Here is a 16,604-nt window from a genome sequence, read left to right as displayed (position 1 = left end):
AACAATGACCATTATATTTGTTACAGTATTTATTAATCTTTGTTAGCATTAGTTAAAGTCCCCCTGTAGTCAATCATTTTATCCCTTAAAACTCCTCTTTGATCACCAAAATGACACATTTAAGCATTTTTTCCTTGAAAATAATTACTTCATGCCTTGAAATAGCTTAAATGTAACTCTGCACCCTTGCCTCATTTAGTATACACGGTTCTATGAATATGCAAATTATCCCAGCCTTCGCTCACTCACACCAGCTCATCCACTCGTTGATGATCACACGTTGACGTGATTGGTTACAAGGTAGTTTATGACGCCAGAAACACGCTTCAAAACACGTCTTTGGGTCACAGTTTTAAGGATAAAATACTCAGCAATGGTGTTGACTTGTGAATTTACACATGGTTTCTCTTAAAGCATATTAAAAACACCACATCGACATATAAACAACATTAAAACCTTGATTTTCACCACAGGGGGACTTTAATAAAAATATGACTGTTCATTGTAGGGCTGTACCCTATTGAAAAAAAGAAGAAAAAACACTGACATTGCAATATTTTAAATGCAGGAGGTTTCACCAGATGACTTGAAAAGCTCTATTTAGAAAGAATTAATCATTCTAGATCTAGAATGATTGGGGTGATTTTGTTGGGAAGTGCATCTGCGTTGCGGAAAAAATAGCTTTTACTCTGAAGACTTTCTTTAAGTACAAATCCTTTTAGGGCTAAACGGTTTGGGAAAAACTTGAAAGATTTGTGTGTTCATACTTGGGTTTAATATTTACTAGAACCAACTCAAACCATAAGTAAACTCTCTTCACTTTGAATAGGCCACATTTACACTTTTCAATATGGCTATAAAATAATGATTATTATGTGTTTGTAATTATTATTAAATGCATTGCAAACATTTTGTACACTCATTTTATTACTCGATTTTCATTTCTCTTCACTTTACAGTAGTATTAATTTAATTTTACTGTAAAATTATTATACTAATATTTACACCTTAATTTCTTCATTTTCAAACGGTATACATCAAGATTTTATTTTGATGGGTTGCCAACAAATAAACAAATGCCCTAGTTAATTTGTTAATTAATGTTAGCTCAGGTCCATTAAATATTAACAGATACAACATTTGATTTTAATAATGTATTGGTAAATGTTAAATGATCAATATTACCTAACTATTAACTATGATTTTGCCTCAATAAACTCATAATTACTGCTTATTAATGGTTTGTAAGGTAGTTGTTAAATTTAGGTATTAGGATTAAGGGATGTAGAATATGGTCATGCAGAATAAGGCATTAAGATGCACTTTATATGTACTAATAAACAGCCAATATCCTAGTGATATGCATGCTAATAAGCAACTAGTTCATAGTGAGAATTGGACCCTAAACAAAAGTGTTACTAAGGTTATTACTTTCTCTAGAAATATTTTTCATCTGTTTATGTTAACTAATGTAATTAACTAATGTCAACAAAAGGAACCTGATTGTAAAGTGATACCAAAACATACAGAGCACAACAGAAGTGAACATATGGCGTATCTACCTGTACACTTACTCCCATGCATCAATATATACACTTGTTACACTTTATTTTTCCTGCAGATTCCTCCCAAACTTTTGAATGGCAGTGTACATGGGTGGGGAAAAGAACACCCCGGGAAATCACCCCAAACAGTTCTAAAATGCGATTGTCTCTAAATAGTGACACTAAAAGTAGAGAATTGAAAAAGAATGTGTTGTCTGTGTATGAGTGAGTTTGAGTGTGTTTGTATTGCATAGAGGGAGGGAGGAAGGGAGGGAGGAGTGGCTTAGTCAGTGGACAAGTTGTTGAAAAAGGCCAAATTAATTTCCAGAAAGGCAAGCCGTCACAGAAGTTGCCATTAGCTGCAGAGTATTAGATCATTCCTCAAGCTGATTATGGGCCAGTCAAAAAGCTAATATTCAGAGTGTGGCGCGCCACTCCTGGGACAGGCAAAAGTAATCTAATCAAGAGCTTGCGGGGGGAAAGGAGCTTGTGTGAGACAGGGTGACAATCACAGAGCGGCCACCTTCTGCATTATGAGCGATGGTGGAAGCTAAATGAATTCAACCCAAGTCAGCTATTTCTGTCTGTGACTTTGCGGTAGGGAGTGGCAGAGCTGTTCTCATTTAGCTTATGCACGATAAAGGTGAGCGAGGCCTCTCGTTTTTAATGTAGTGCCATCCATCTCAAGGCAGCATAAAACTGTATCATGAAGGAGAGCTGGAGGTACTGCATTTCCCATATGATACAGATTAGGGGGGAACAGTCATAAACATTTCAACAAAACCGTATTAATTATTAAAAATACCTACTGTTTGATCTATTATATCTGCTCCACACTGTTTGTTCCATGCACATTTTCTTTGGTTCTCCATCACATAGTTTGTTGGATTTTAAGGGGAGACACCCCAGGTGAATAGGAAAAAAAGATTAGCTAATAGATATCAGCATGAAACTTCCCCAGTTGATTACAGACATTACGATAAATATCTTTTGTATTACAAGTTTTTAGAATATTTATGTTTAAATATGCAAATGAGGTATTATCTCATTAAATATGCGCTAATTTGCATATATTTCCAGAAGAGAAATCTGAACATTGGATAAAGCCAGATTCAAAATTCTTGTTTCATTTTGTTGACATATTAGAGTCAAAGGTTTTTACTGAGGGGATTTTGGATATCTCTTTTTATCACTCCATTAATCAGAAAAAACTTTCGCCCTGTTTTTAGGTATAAAATGTTGTATAAATCAGAATCTGAATGATATATGAACAAACCCCTCTGTAAAAACCTTAAGAATATAGATAGGAATATAACTGGAAAGTTTGGTCTATGTAAGCGTTACTGAAGTGGAGATTTCTGGCTCAGAGTATGAGAAAAAAACAATTTTGAGAAAACGGCTTGTAAAATTGACATCAGCCAATGAGATTTCGCTTTTAGAGTTAAATACCCCATTGTACTTTCATGATTGGTTGCTGATTAAAAAAAGGAAATGGCCATATTTGGACCCGACAACATTTTACAGGAGAGAGAGAGAGAGGGAGAGAGAGCTTTCCAACGGTATATGTGATGCAGACAGCGATCGCGGAGCGGAATGTTGATTTAGAACGCCAACTTTTGTTGAATTTAGGAGAAATCTACAGACTAAAATATATTTTTAGTTTAAGACCCAAGAGTGCTGAATTGGATGTGGTGGATGTGGAAGTGTAGTAAAATAAAGACCTAAATGTGTATTTTGGACTTTTTCAGCACAAGTCTGAAAGAAGACATGTTATTGAAGACAAATAGCCCAAAATCTCAAAATTGACCAGTGAAAAAAACAAAAAACGATGTTTTTGCCTGCCATGTCTCCCCTTAATTGGCCTTTGATGACATATTTAAAATCTTTTTGATAACTATAATCCAGATATTACTCAATTCCTGTGTCATAAGAACAACCAGTCAGTAGAGCTGCACGATTCAGAATAAATTGAGAATCGCAATTTCCGACTTCACAAGTTGCGCTTTAGACGTAAGTAGACTGCGAATGGCCGGAAGCTAGAATTTTACTTTGTAACGTGTTAAATATGAATAATCTTCTTACACAAACTCATCGCTTTGCTTCAGAAGGCCTTTATTACCCCCCCCCCGGAGCCATGTGGAGCACTTTTAGGATGGATAGATGCACTTTTTTGATCTTCAATCTGTTGGTTGCAATTCACTGCCATTTAAAAAGCTCTGAAGCGTCAGGGTGTTTATTAATATAACTACCATTGTATTAATCTGAAAGAAGAAAGCCATATCCACCCAGGGTGGCCCATGGGCTAATTTTCATTTTAATTCTCACCAGCTAATCAAGTTCTTCAGGATCATCAGAAACTTTCATGTTTGTTTGTAGGTGCAGGTCAGAGCTAAACTCTGTAGGACGTTGGTCCTCTAGGAGCAGGATTGGACACCCTAATTTTATAGGGATTCATTTTAAGTGGTTAGCAAAGGGTGGTCAGTTTTGATTGGTGCTTATGAAGTCTGGTGCCGGTATGTGGTGATGTTTTACTACCTCCTGAAACTCCATCCATCTGTTCCTTTGTCTTCCTCTGTGCAGCTTTCCGTCTTCATATCGTTCCTTCTGTCAGTCCCTGCCAACCATTTTCCCAGCTGTCTTGGTAAATCTGTGTCAGATATCCCAGCAGCCTTTGCAGGTCACCGTGTGCATCTGCCTTATTGGCTGTCAGCCTGGTTCAGCTGGTCCACGGCACCAGCTGGTGTTCCTGTGGCAACGCCTGTTGGAAACATGGCACCTTTGGCTGAAGATGAATGGCAACGTTAGCCCACCTACTAAACACTAATTACCAAATTGGCAATGACTTTAGCTTTTGTTCTGATCACTCATCCAAACGTGATCAGCGTCCTGTGCAAACGCCTTTTGACCAGTCAGTGACTCCGAATATTGATTTCTCATGGCTCTGTGCCTGTGTTTTGGTTAAAGGCGTCAGTGTTGCTTGGCTTCTGCGTACAATGAGAGCGGTTGACAGAGACTGTCTGGTTCATTCAGTGAATCAAGATAATGCCTGTGCACAGACAAATGCACTTCTAAAATCCTTCAACATGAACATGGCAGTCTCATTGAGAAATGTAATAACATTGCACTTCATTGCTTTTTTTGTAAAACCGTGCACACGAGAGACCCAGCATGCGAGAGATCAATTGAATCAATGGTTTCAGTTTAAATTTTTTTCCAAAAAGACAGGAGTGTAATGAAAATTATGCGAGCTCCCGGTATGCTAGTATCATTCCCGGTAATGTGACGCCCGCTGTTTGATTTTAGATTGGTTATAGTCAGATAAACATGTAGCAGCTTTAAATCATATTTCGTTCCTCAAATCTGTGGAAACACGTGGTCAAGTCTGTGGAAACACACAGTGGTGTGAAAAAGGCTCTCGCTCCGGAACACGAAACATTCTGGTGGAAAAGAGGTATCAGTGATCCCTTTTTTTCCCATAGTGTAAAGAACATTTAAATAATCTAAAACATTTCCCCACTGCACATAAACCTTTTTTGCAACTGAAGGGTTCCATGGATGTTAAAGGTTCTTCATGGAATCATATACCAGTAAAGAACCTTTATTTTGAACATTGATCGACATGAAGTCCACATTGCACATTACATTGCTAAGACAATGACCATCTGACAGCCACGTAAAGTGACATCTATAGTTATTTTGTTATGTGATGGCAGGGTAAACTGAATAGTTGATGCCATAAAAATAGATTAGTGTACTTTTTCTTTTTTATTCAAATAAGACTGGTGTACATAAAAAGCTTAAAGGTGCAGTAAGAGAATCAATGCAAAATAAAGCTATGGGAAACAAATAGAGTAAAGATTACGAATGAACAACGAGGAAGAAAAAAAATAGTATATTTTTAAAGTATAAAGTATATACAAGCAAAAGTTTGTTGTTAGTTACCATCAGTACACACTCAAAACCAATGTTACTCCCATGCGGAGCAGAAACGACGCAACCTTGGCTTTCATTTTTAGACCTTCCCGCTTCTGTGATATTCCTCTGACCTTTTCTCTTTTGTAATGTCTCTCAGCCATCTCTCTTTCTACAGTCTTTCTTCAAATCTCCCTCTTGCTCACTCTCTCTCCTCCCCCATCTCGAGTGTAGTCGCTATTACTGTCTCGTTGTGCTTATACTCTTGCTCTTGCAATCTATTCTAACTCTAACTTTCCAATTTGTAGATGTAAAGACTGAAAGATTTGTTGGAAGCGAAATGGTGGTGACTCATAGGTGATGATCTATTGATTTGCCTCTTGTGGGACTTTTTTAGTTACTGACCCAGATGTTTAACCACATAATCTACACCCCTATCATGGTCACAGTAACTTGATGAGAACTGCCAGCAAGCGTCACTCAACATGTATAGCGTACATGTGCAGATGCTTTCCATTGGCCCAATTTTGGATGTATGTTTTACAGGAATGCACACCTTGTATGTGTGATAATGCTGACGGGAGTTTCAGCATGCTGGATTTATATGCAGGGAATGTGTTAGCCTCAGGCTGAAGATATCCCAGAGGAACCCTGGGAACACTATCAGCAATGTTCCTCATCGCCCCCAACTTTAATCACTTTAAAAGTCGGTCAAAATGTGTAAATACCACATAATCCGTAGTGTAGGGATGTTAAAGAGGTCAGCATGGAAAAAAGGGGCACATTTTGAAGCAATGTATCACTGGTGGGTGTTATACCCCTGTGGTAAAGTGAAATATTTTGCATGTTACAAACATATTTGGCTTGTTAGGGGATTTCATTAGTATTCTTTTTTTTTTTTTCCTATGTGAATTTCTACTGGAGATGCTTTCATAGAGTGATGTAATTGATTTTTCCTGCATGAATTGAATCTTAGCATTGCACACAAATGAGGATTGATGGTCTGTGTTCTAACATTTTACTTGGTCAGATCTGAGCCCTGGAGACTGACTGAAACTGAGATCATGCACACACAAATATGCATATGTCATTGAGCTCTTGAGCGGCACCTCCTCAGTTGCAGATGTGATACTCTGCATTTATGCGGCGACAAGCACTGAGGCGTGAGCGAGATGGGGATCACACACCCGTGAATACCGAGACACAATTAGATTACACACTCTGCCTCTCATCCACTATCACCCATGCCGTTCACATGGCTTCTCAACAGTGAACTGAAGCATCACATTGTTGTGACCAGCTCAGGGTTAGACGTTAATGAATCTCTGATAGAAATGCAGACTCACAGTCTTTACTCTTTTAGCATGTGGGTGTGTGTTAGTTTATGCCATTAAAACTTGGTAATGTTGTTTCTTCCTCCAGTCAAGGATTAGCTAGGAACACTTGCTCACTTTTAATACTTCGGTTAGGGGCTTGTTCAAATCCCTTACTTAAACTTTAAGCATTAGACACATCAAATATTGTGGCTATTTCTATTGTAAAGCAGCTCTCCAGTGTGTTCATGGTTTTTACTTCTGACTTTCGAACTTGTTTTTACTCAACTTCTGACAAAAACCTGGAAGAAGACTTCATATCTAGTGATCAGAATATCTTAGAGACTTCATGGTGGGCTTTTTTTTATTTGGATTAGTAAGCAAACACCCAGAACATATCTCTATGCATAATAAAAGGCATAAATAAACATTTGGTCTCTACTAGGTGGTTCCAATATCAGTTTGAATTCTAAATATGATTTTTTTATATTGTGTGCATGCACCTGTGGATGTGTCTTTCTTATTAGAGGTCCTCCAGGCTCATTATCTTAACGTGATCAGCCCCGTATGAGAGTGGGAGCAGCATATGGTCTCTCGGAATACAGAACAATGAAACCAATTCCAGTTGGATTGGTTTATGTGCAGTTTCTGAATGCTGATGGAAACTGTATTCTGTATATATGACCTGGCCTGTTATTGGGCTGGTATTGAATGTTATTCTCAGTGTCAGTTTGATAAATCTTATGAGATTCACAAACATGAATACATTTTTACACCTCGGAAAAGCCAAAGCTACTACAGGTTGTTTTGTATCTCCTTTTAGGGGTCCAAGCACCAAAGGTGTTGGAACCCTATTGTGTCTGTACTTATTTTCTTCTTAGTCTTCATCAATGTCTTCATCATCTTTGTTGTCGTCATCATCGTCATCTTTGTTTTTGTTTTCTTTGTCGTATGCCCTAAAAATGTATATTACAGTAAATCTGCACTGCTACTTGGACACACAGACATTTTTGGTACCCTGTGTTTAGGAACCTGATAATTACTTTAAATGTAGTTTTTCCATCCACTGTCATGCTGTACCTCTCTCTTATTCTGTGCAATAGCTACGGTAGATTACTGGGTGTTTCAGTGCAGCGCACAGCACCTCTGCTAACTCACCTGCAGTAAATCTTGCTGGATTCCTCTCGATCTGAACCTGCTAAATCAGCAACTTGTCTTTCGTGTCTGCATTTAAGAACAGCCACACATATCATTTTATTAACTTGTAAATCTTATAAGATACTGAGAAAATGCATTTTGTTTTAAAAACCAAAGATCGGTCCTAATAAGTAATATTAGAAAGCGAATAATTTAAACTGTATCACACACACACACACCAAAAAAAACATGTTTTATACATAATTTCAAAAAACAAAAAAAAATCTATTTTATTTTGCACCAAGGATATGATACGGTTATTAACATTTGCTGAGAAATGGCATTTGTGCACAATTTCTGTTGTCTTTAAAGTTTTCTTCTTGTAGGGAATATTTATTTTCCCTTAGTACTGTTATAAAGAAGCTACATAACTGATATTTACTTGCAGGTTATAGATTATTGTATAGCAGTATACTACTATAACATAAAAAATTAAAAAAATTAAAAATAAAATAAAAAAATTGTTTCAACTTAAGTGTTTGTGCTGCCTTAACATTGTTTAGTCAAGTTACAACTTGGAAATTTGAGTTGAAACAACATTTTTACAGTAATAATAATACTTTGTATAAGCAGTAGTGACTGTTTGTAGCCTTTTGCAATTATTATTATTGATGTAGATTCATTTTTCATTAGTAGTGGAGAAATGTACACATAATGATAAAGATTATTTAAGTTTAAATATCCCACTTCAATACTCTCTTAGAAGAAAATATTATATATAAACTTTTCTAAGTTATTATAAACTTTGAGGTTCCCATCATGGGATCATTTTATAGATTTAGTTTTAATTAATTTAGTTTTAATTAATTTATTTTGAATACATTTTATGAAATAAACAGATCATAACCATACTTTATCACTTAAATGTATGATGATTTAAGACATTTCTCTTATATAGAACCTTTTTGGCATAAAGTGTTCTTTAAAATTGAGTCAAGAACCCAAGCGTTCTATAGAACCCCACTGATTTGAGTGTAGTTACAATTTACCCATATTTACCCTAAGTCTACTACGAACTTTACCAAATCTTATTTGTGATCAAGGTCTCACAAGAAATTAGATTTTTAAAAATCTCTAGGAATGTCCATCAAAATATATGGTGTACAGCTGAGATGTAAGTATCAGTCAGTCACAAGGACATCTTTATCCATAAAAAAATGGCCAGCAGTTCTTTTAAAGACCGCATGGGCGGGCATCATTCCTTTCACCGCACTGTACTGCCTCAGGGTCCCAGTAAATGCCACTAAATCATCGTTTCATCTCTACAATGCAAATTAAAAATGACCACAAACTACAGTGCCCATTATTCTGAAAGACCAAGAGGTCAGAAACATCTCATCAGAAATGCCCAATGGTAATGATTCCCTGAACCTCAAGAGACTATGAAGTCATTTTACACAAGGATTAGGATTGAAGTGCTGTGTCCTACTTTTGAAAGCCCTTGGAATTTGGTGGAATGATGTAACCTATCACGATCATGTATTTTGGCAGGTGGTTTGCAGAGGAAACATAAAATGGCTGTCAGGATAATGGAATAATGACAGAGATCTGGGAGTGAGCGAATGAGTGTTTACAAGCCCCTCACAGCCCATGTGATGCAGTGCTAATGGCATTCCTGCAATGCGCCATTTGCTTTGTGTGACGGGACGGAAATTAGCAAGAAATAACACAGATGAAGATAGAAAGTTCAACTTCAATACTGAGAGAGTACAATTTTGATCTCTCCTCTTTTTCAGACCCACTAGTGTTTAATTCGATGTCTGATTTTGTCCATGCTGAAGAATGAATCTCTAGCAGGGTGAATGAGCTATGCAAGCTCTTAGAAAAAAACACTTTTTAAGTTTGTTTATAACTAGGTGAATTCTTCTCAATTTTTTTTTTTTTTTACAGATTTCCTTTGAGGATTGACAATTGTAACTGATTTTAATGGACATACTGTACATGTATCTGCAATGACAATCAAACTAATGTCCATTTTTATTGAAGGATGTTGGTACTTTTTTCTGTCAAGTCCAATATAGTTTTAAGTAGATAAATAATGCTGTCAGGTTTTATGGCTGCACAATTAATCGCAATGAAACCGCATGCGATTTGGCAAAGGTTGCAATTATTTTATGCGCAGCTTGTCAGTGCAGCACGGCTGATCAGTAGTAAATGCTGCTTCATCTGAAAGCCAGAGGGCGCTCTCACGCAGACACACCAAATATCCCCCGCCGCAGAAGTACAATAATGCACATCATTCCAGGAAATCCCTATGGGCATCATTGCTGTAGCTGAATAAACAGAAGATTGAAACACTTTGATTAAACATGATTTATTATAAACACACGACTGCCTTATTCTGTGTAAGAAGCCACATCATCTCACAGAAGGATGCTCAACTGTCGTTATGAAGTGAGTTTGGAGTCAAAGCATGTTATTAAATGTTGTCTTTTGTTGGACAAGACAACATTTACAGCATGCTTCTCATGTTTGGAAAGGTGTTTGACTCGTGTTGCCTTTTCAAATGCAAGCTATAAGCGACTCAACCTTTGAGTTTTATTCATTGTTAAAAAAAAATTTCCCCTTAATTTTCAAAATACTTCATGGCATATTATTTCACTTGTTTGCACAATTAAATATCAGTAACTTAAACTTATATTTTGATATATTGAAGTTCAGTGTTTTTTTGCGGTGTATACTAAGTTTTAGAATAAAAAAAGATTGCTTATTTGGAGATCAGTGCATATTGAATGTCTGCAGTAATCTTTCTTAGTAGCCTAGTCCCAGACTAAAATGCATGTTTGAGCCGTTTTAAATTAAACAAACTTGCACTGACATATCTTAAAACATGACTATGCTGAAGCGATAACAAATTCTGTATTATAAATTAAGGCCAGACAAGTAATTTGTTGAGGTCAATTTGTAAAGAAACACTTCACGCCTGCACACATATATATTCGGTTTCTGTTAGAACGGTGTTGTGTTTGCGGCCCCTAAGTAAATAACTAATGATCGTTGCGACGGAAGTGAATCAATCAAAACTAACTTAAAGCTGCAGTCTGTAGTTTTTCCTCTTTGTCGCCCTCTCTGTTCGAAATCTGCAATTGCAGTTATTCGCGGAATTATCAACTTTGTGCCTCGGCACGGCATAGCACGGATGAATCCAATGTTTTGAGGAGAATGTGCGGCTGTCAGTCACGATCGCTTATCAGATCACGTCAAACAGTTCAAATTATACTTTCTCAAATTGTTAATGTTAACAACATCAGCATTGCGTGACTACATGTAATGTGTATTAGGGCTACCTGTAGTTCAGTTTCCATTTCTGTGCAGTCTAATTTCGAATTGTCATACCAACAAATTAATGTTCCTCAGAACTGGTTCTCTTTGAAATACAAACACACGTATCTGTAATCAGATGCATATTTAAAACTGGAATATAATCAAATTTTTACCTTTCAAAAGCCCTTCCGATATTTATCCTTGTTTTCGCATGGGCCCAGTTGCAGTCTCTTTTTTTCTGTAGCCACTCCGAAGTCCTTTGCATTTTACAATGGGTGAATCTCCAGTTGTCACTGGTGATTGTCGTTTGAACCTTTCTGGATCCGCCATCAAATTGATAAGTTTAATTATATCAACTGCTGTGAGAAAAGGCTATAAATCTCCACCTCCAACATCCTCACACGCAATATAGCCTACTAGCCGAGACTCCTTCATGTGTACAGATGTGACGTAATGACGCAAAGACATGCTCGAATTTCCCGCGGAAATCCACCAATGCCACTGGAATTAAAAACATTATTACAAGCTTACCATTTTGAAACGAGCTAAGGCAAGCAGAGAGTTTTGAACACTGGCTGGTTATGAATTTCCTCAATTTATTTTGGATAATTTTTTACCCAAATAAGTTACGGACTGCAGCTTTAAGCTGGACAATAACTTTATTCTAGAGCTGCTGTAAAGCCAAAACAATCTCCATTACTTTAATTTCCTATTATCACTGTAAAGCTGCTTTGAAAGTGCTATATAAATGAAGGTGACTTGACTTGACTTGACACTGCCATTGTTTTTTCTCAAGATGCACACCAATAATGTTTTTATTTTCAAAGGCACATTTATTAAAGCTACTAAATGTCCTAAATTAACTAAGGTCTAATCCTGGCTTAATCTAAGCCCTTTCTATGAAACCAGGCCTATAAGTAGAAAGTACTTTTGTACTTTTATTCAAATGCAATTAAAAATAAGTACTCACACTTTTACTGGAATAACATTTTATAAGGATATCTGTCCTTTTACTCTATCACTTGATTTGTGTACTTCGTCCACCACTGTTGGGTATGAAACTGGCCTGTGTCTGCTGATCCAAGGCACAGTCCATTTTGCCTGGCATAGGACAAGATGGGATACAGTGGCATTTTTTTTAATTTTTTTTATTAATATTTTCAGCTCCTTTAAGTAGTTGGAATGCTTTTTTTCCCCACCCCAGTGAGCTCATTTTAACCTTAACATTGCCCCCAAATCCCCCTCCTCTTATTGTCGAGGACTGAACTTACCCAGGCCTCCAAAGCCCATTTCAAAAACATGAAGCATCTATGCTTGACTGGAACTCCCAACGGAATTCTGCCAGGTTTAGAGATAAAGAGAAACCTGCTTTGCTGTTTTCTGGAGAAGACAATTAATTTAAGAGATGAAAGGCTGAAGTCTCTTTTCATTGATGGTGGAACATGGAGGAATGTGGGGGTACAAATGAGGAAAGGACCGAGAGATGGATATGGAATAGGTGTGACCTTGAAAGAGAATCCATTTAAAGAGCATGTCTGAGACCATTTCAGTGAAAAAAAAAAAGGAAGATGAGGTTATACTATATATACTTTATTTAAAGAGTATGGATAAAATATATATATATAAAATAAAAAAAGTGCTATTTGTGTGACATATTTGCATGCTAAGAGTACTGAGCTGTTAGCTTAGCAACATGCTAACACCAGACTCAATTGAAATGAATTGTGAGTTAAGTGTCTGCCTACAGCAGAACAGCATGTAGAATGTTACTTGTTGGGTTTAATTTCAGTTTGCTGTCTCAAGAAGACAGCTGCCTATCTAGACTGTAGACAGCAATGCAGCTCACTAGGTTTTGGCGCTGAGCTAATGTGTTTCAAATGGTTGTATACCCTATCTGAATGATTCAATATGTCTGTTTGTGGTGCCACTGATTGAATTCAGAACCTCTAGAGACATCAATTTGTTGTGTGCACTTCTTATTATTAGCGTTATACATTAACATGGTCTAGGCTCGTCCACACTGCCTAGACGGCTGGCTCCCCTTGCCTATTATATTATGGCTAATGGATGACACCTGTATCCTGCTGCAGAACATAATGCACTGTAGTGTGTAATGCAATATACACTCATACACTTCATTACAGTTCAGCAGTGGATATTATTTAACTCAAGATCAAGGAACAATAGAAGCAATTTTCTAAAGGGTTGGTTTATTTATCTGGCCAAAGATCCTTGGCGACAAAGTCCTCCATTTCTCAAACTCGCACCCATACACAGACCAACAACCCCCACATGCACTGAGGCAAATAGGACTGAAAACCAGTCCCTTATTCACTGCCCTTTTCTCTCTTTGGCCTCCATCTCAGATGATCTGATCACAAATGGTCATGTGAGGCAGATTCACAGTCTCTGGTAGAATTTCAATGGGTTGGTCTTCACAAGCTTGCGTGCTGATTGGCCATGCTAAAGATGCATGTATATGTATATGTATGTGTTTTTCTGATTTATTTTAAAACCACACCTATCCAGCAAAGTTTAAACCCCTTGTTTTGGTTCAGTGGTTGATTTGGAAGTTCTATTAATTTCTACTTTCTATTCATCAAATCCTGAAAAAAAAAAAAAAAAAAAAAAAGGGTTTCCACAAAAATATTAAGCAGCACAACTGTTTTTACCATTTATAATAATAATAAATGTTTCTTAAGCAGCAAAACAGCATATTATAATGATTTCTGAAGGCTCATGTGACATTGAAGACTGGAGTAATGGCTGCTGAAAATTCAACTTTGCCAGTAAGTAAATTCAAATAGAAAACAGTTATCCATATTCCTTATCTTTTAATTTCTCATCTCCTGCTATCTTGCCTTTTTCTCTCCCGTCCTCTCCTTTCCCCATGCCTGGTTTCCATGGAAACGCCACATATGGTTCCAACAGCTGTTTTCCCATTTTCCCGTGACAGGTTGAATTTCGCCCACTCTTGTGCCCAGCATCAAGTCATAGGAAATACAGCAGATTATTAGCCAGCGGAGGAAAACACATATTAGCCTTATCAGGCAAGTGCCAACAGAGCACATTCCAAATAAACTGGAGTGTTGAAATGTTCGGATAATTCCAAGGAGGTCCAGTTTCATTCCAGAATTGCTGATGTGAATATTAGACCATCTGTGTCTGGTCCATTCGAGTCCTGTATACGTCCATTAATGATAACAGCATGTTAGGCTTCATGGTGGATTTGACCCAAATGAGTAAAAATTTGTTCCACCAGTAATAATGCACCCTGACTTGATCAGGTACAGTAGCACAACATGCTTCCAACCATTGTGCAAAGACACATTATGGGCTAACTGTGTCTGCTGACCTCTGTTTGGTCACGGTCAGTAAAGAGGCCTGACACAGAGGCGGGTGGTCACTGGTGTTTCCTCTAATGCTTGCAGCCGGACCATCTAACAGATGTGCTCATCAGGCTCCATAGTGCCATGTTAACATGCACAGGTTGTTTTCTCTCTTTGCAGTCAGCAGAATTTCTGTCCTCTAAAGACCACACAGAGTTAACTCATTTTCTCCATGGTTAAGTGGACTATTTTGTAAATTATAGTCTTGTGCTCATGCAAACATTAAGCACTATCATTGCTAAATGTATCATTCATGTCAATTGCTAAACAGATTCTTAAAGGGACAGTTCACACCCAAATGAAAATTCTCATCATTTACTCACACACATACCATCTGAAGCCAGTATGACCGTTATTTATTCTATAGAAATTAATTATTTAGAGCTGTTCTTTTCTGAATGGTGACCACGGCTATCAAGCAAAATATACAGTGAATAATGTTTAACATTTTGGCCTGTTCCTCCCAGAAAGCAACTGTATTACTTCAGAGGACTTGGAATGTAGCACACATGTTGTATGGGCCACTGTTATTAGGGGCAGTTGTGGCCATAGTTAGAGAGTCAGACTTGTGACACAAAATGTAGGTGGGGGAGTGAATGAACAGTGCTGTCTTCCACCTTCATTACCCACAACTGAGCAAGGCTAACCCCCAGTCGCTCCCTGGGCACCACAGCAAATGGCTGCCCACTACTCCGGGTGTGTGTGTCCATGGTTTGCAGTGTGTGTGTTCACTACTCACCGCTCTTAATGTGTGTGCAATAACTTAGATGGGTTGAATGCAGAGGACAAATTCTGAGTATGGGTTACACTACTTGGCCTTCACATAACGTTAATATGCTTTTATGAGATTCTTAGTCATATTTTGGACTAATAGCCCATTTTGGAACTAATAGCACTTTCATTCAATGGTAAAGAGCAGCTCTGACATTCTGGTTGTTACATCCACCAGCTGGAGTGCCCGTAATCTCCACCAGAGGGCACTCCTCCCGACTAACTCATGAACTTCAATTCCTAGATCCCATTGCCTGAACTCATTATGTTTTGATTAGGTTCGGCTGTGTGTCATTAACTTGCCTATATAAGCCCTGTGCTTTTATTCGTTCTTTGCAAAGTCTTGTTGAGTGTCACACTGCAATTCTGAGCTTTGATCTTTTGTCTGGTTTCTGTCTGGTTTCTCAGTTGTGGTTAGTATTGTTTGCCCTTTGATTTTGATCTCTAGTCTGTTATTGAATTAATTGAACAATATTGTTGGATTGATTTTAAGCCCTGTGCTTTTATTCGTTCTTTGCAAAGTCTTGTTGAGTGTCACACTGCAATTCTGAGCTTTGATCTTTTGTCTGGTTTCTGTCTGGTTTCTCAGTTGTGGTTAGTATTGTTTGCCCTTTGATTTTGATCTCTAGTCTGTTATTGAATTAATTGAACAATATTGTTGGATTGATTTTGGATTACCCTAATAAATCTGCATTTGGATCCTCAACCTCCGTGTCAGAGCAGTTTGTGACACAAGAGTTTGCGAATATGGATCCATTGTGCATCACGGGTCTTCCCTTCAGCTTCGATGGCCACAGAGCTTGGCCCATAAAGGAATCCAGCGCTTCCATGTCCGGTAATCACTAGTCCAGTGCTTCCAGCGCTTCCCAGTCCAGTGGTCCCAGCGCTTCCCAGTCCAGTGGTCCCAAGTCCAGAGCCTCTTCACGACATGGCTGCCACATCAGAGCCTCTTCATGACATGGCTGCCACGCCAGAGCCTTCAGCCATCATTGCCACCATGCCAGAATCTCCAGTCGTCATGGACGCCATGCCAGAATCTTCAGCCATCATGGACACTGCACCTGAAGCTACTAAGGCGTTTGAGACCAGCTTCCAGTTTGGCGGACCACCACTGATGTCAGTGCATGTGGCTGAAATCTTAGTGGTCCTAACATCACCCTAGTGTCCAGTGGATCCGACTCTGGCAATGGCCATTCTTTGTGTCTGGGCTGTGT

The 16,604-nt window shown here is 38.0% G+C and overlaps 1 protein-coding gene across 4 annotated transcripts in view; it reads left to right on the top strand.

The window, feature by feature from the left end:
- myo16 (myosin XVI) overlaps positions 1-16,604 on the top strand; it is a 221,366-nt gene that overhangs the window by 68,828 nt on the left and 135,934 nt on the right. The gene's annotated exons all lie outside the window — the stretch shown is intronic.

This window comes from Abramis brama (assembly GCF_963993115.1).
Source record: "Abramis brama genome assembly, chromosome: 8".
Taxonomy (NCBI): Eukaryota; Metazoa; Chordata; class Actinopteri; order Cypriniformes; family Leuciscidae; genus Abramis; species Abramis brama.
The sequence above is the reverse complement of the archived record's forward strand: the minus strand, read 5'-3'. Positions and strand labels throughout refer to the sequence as shown.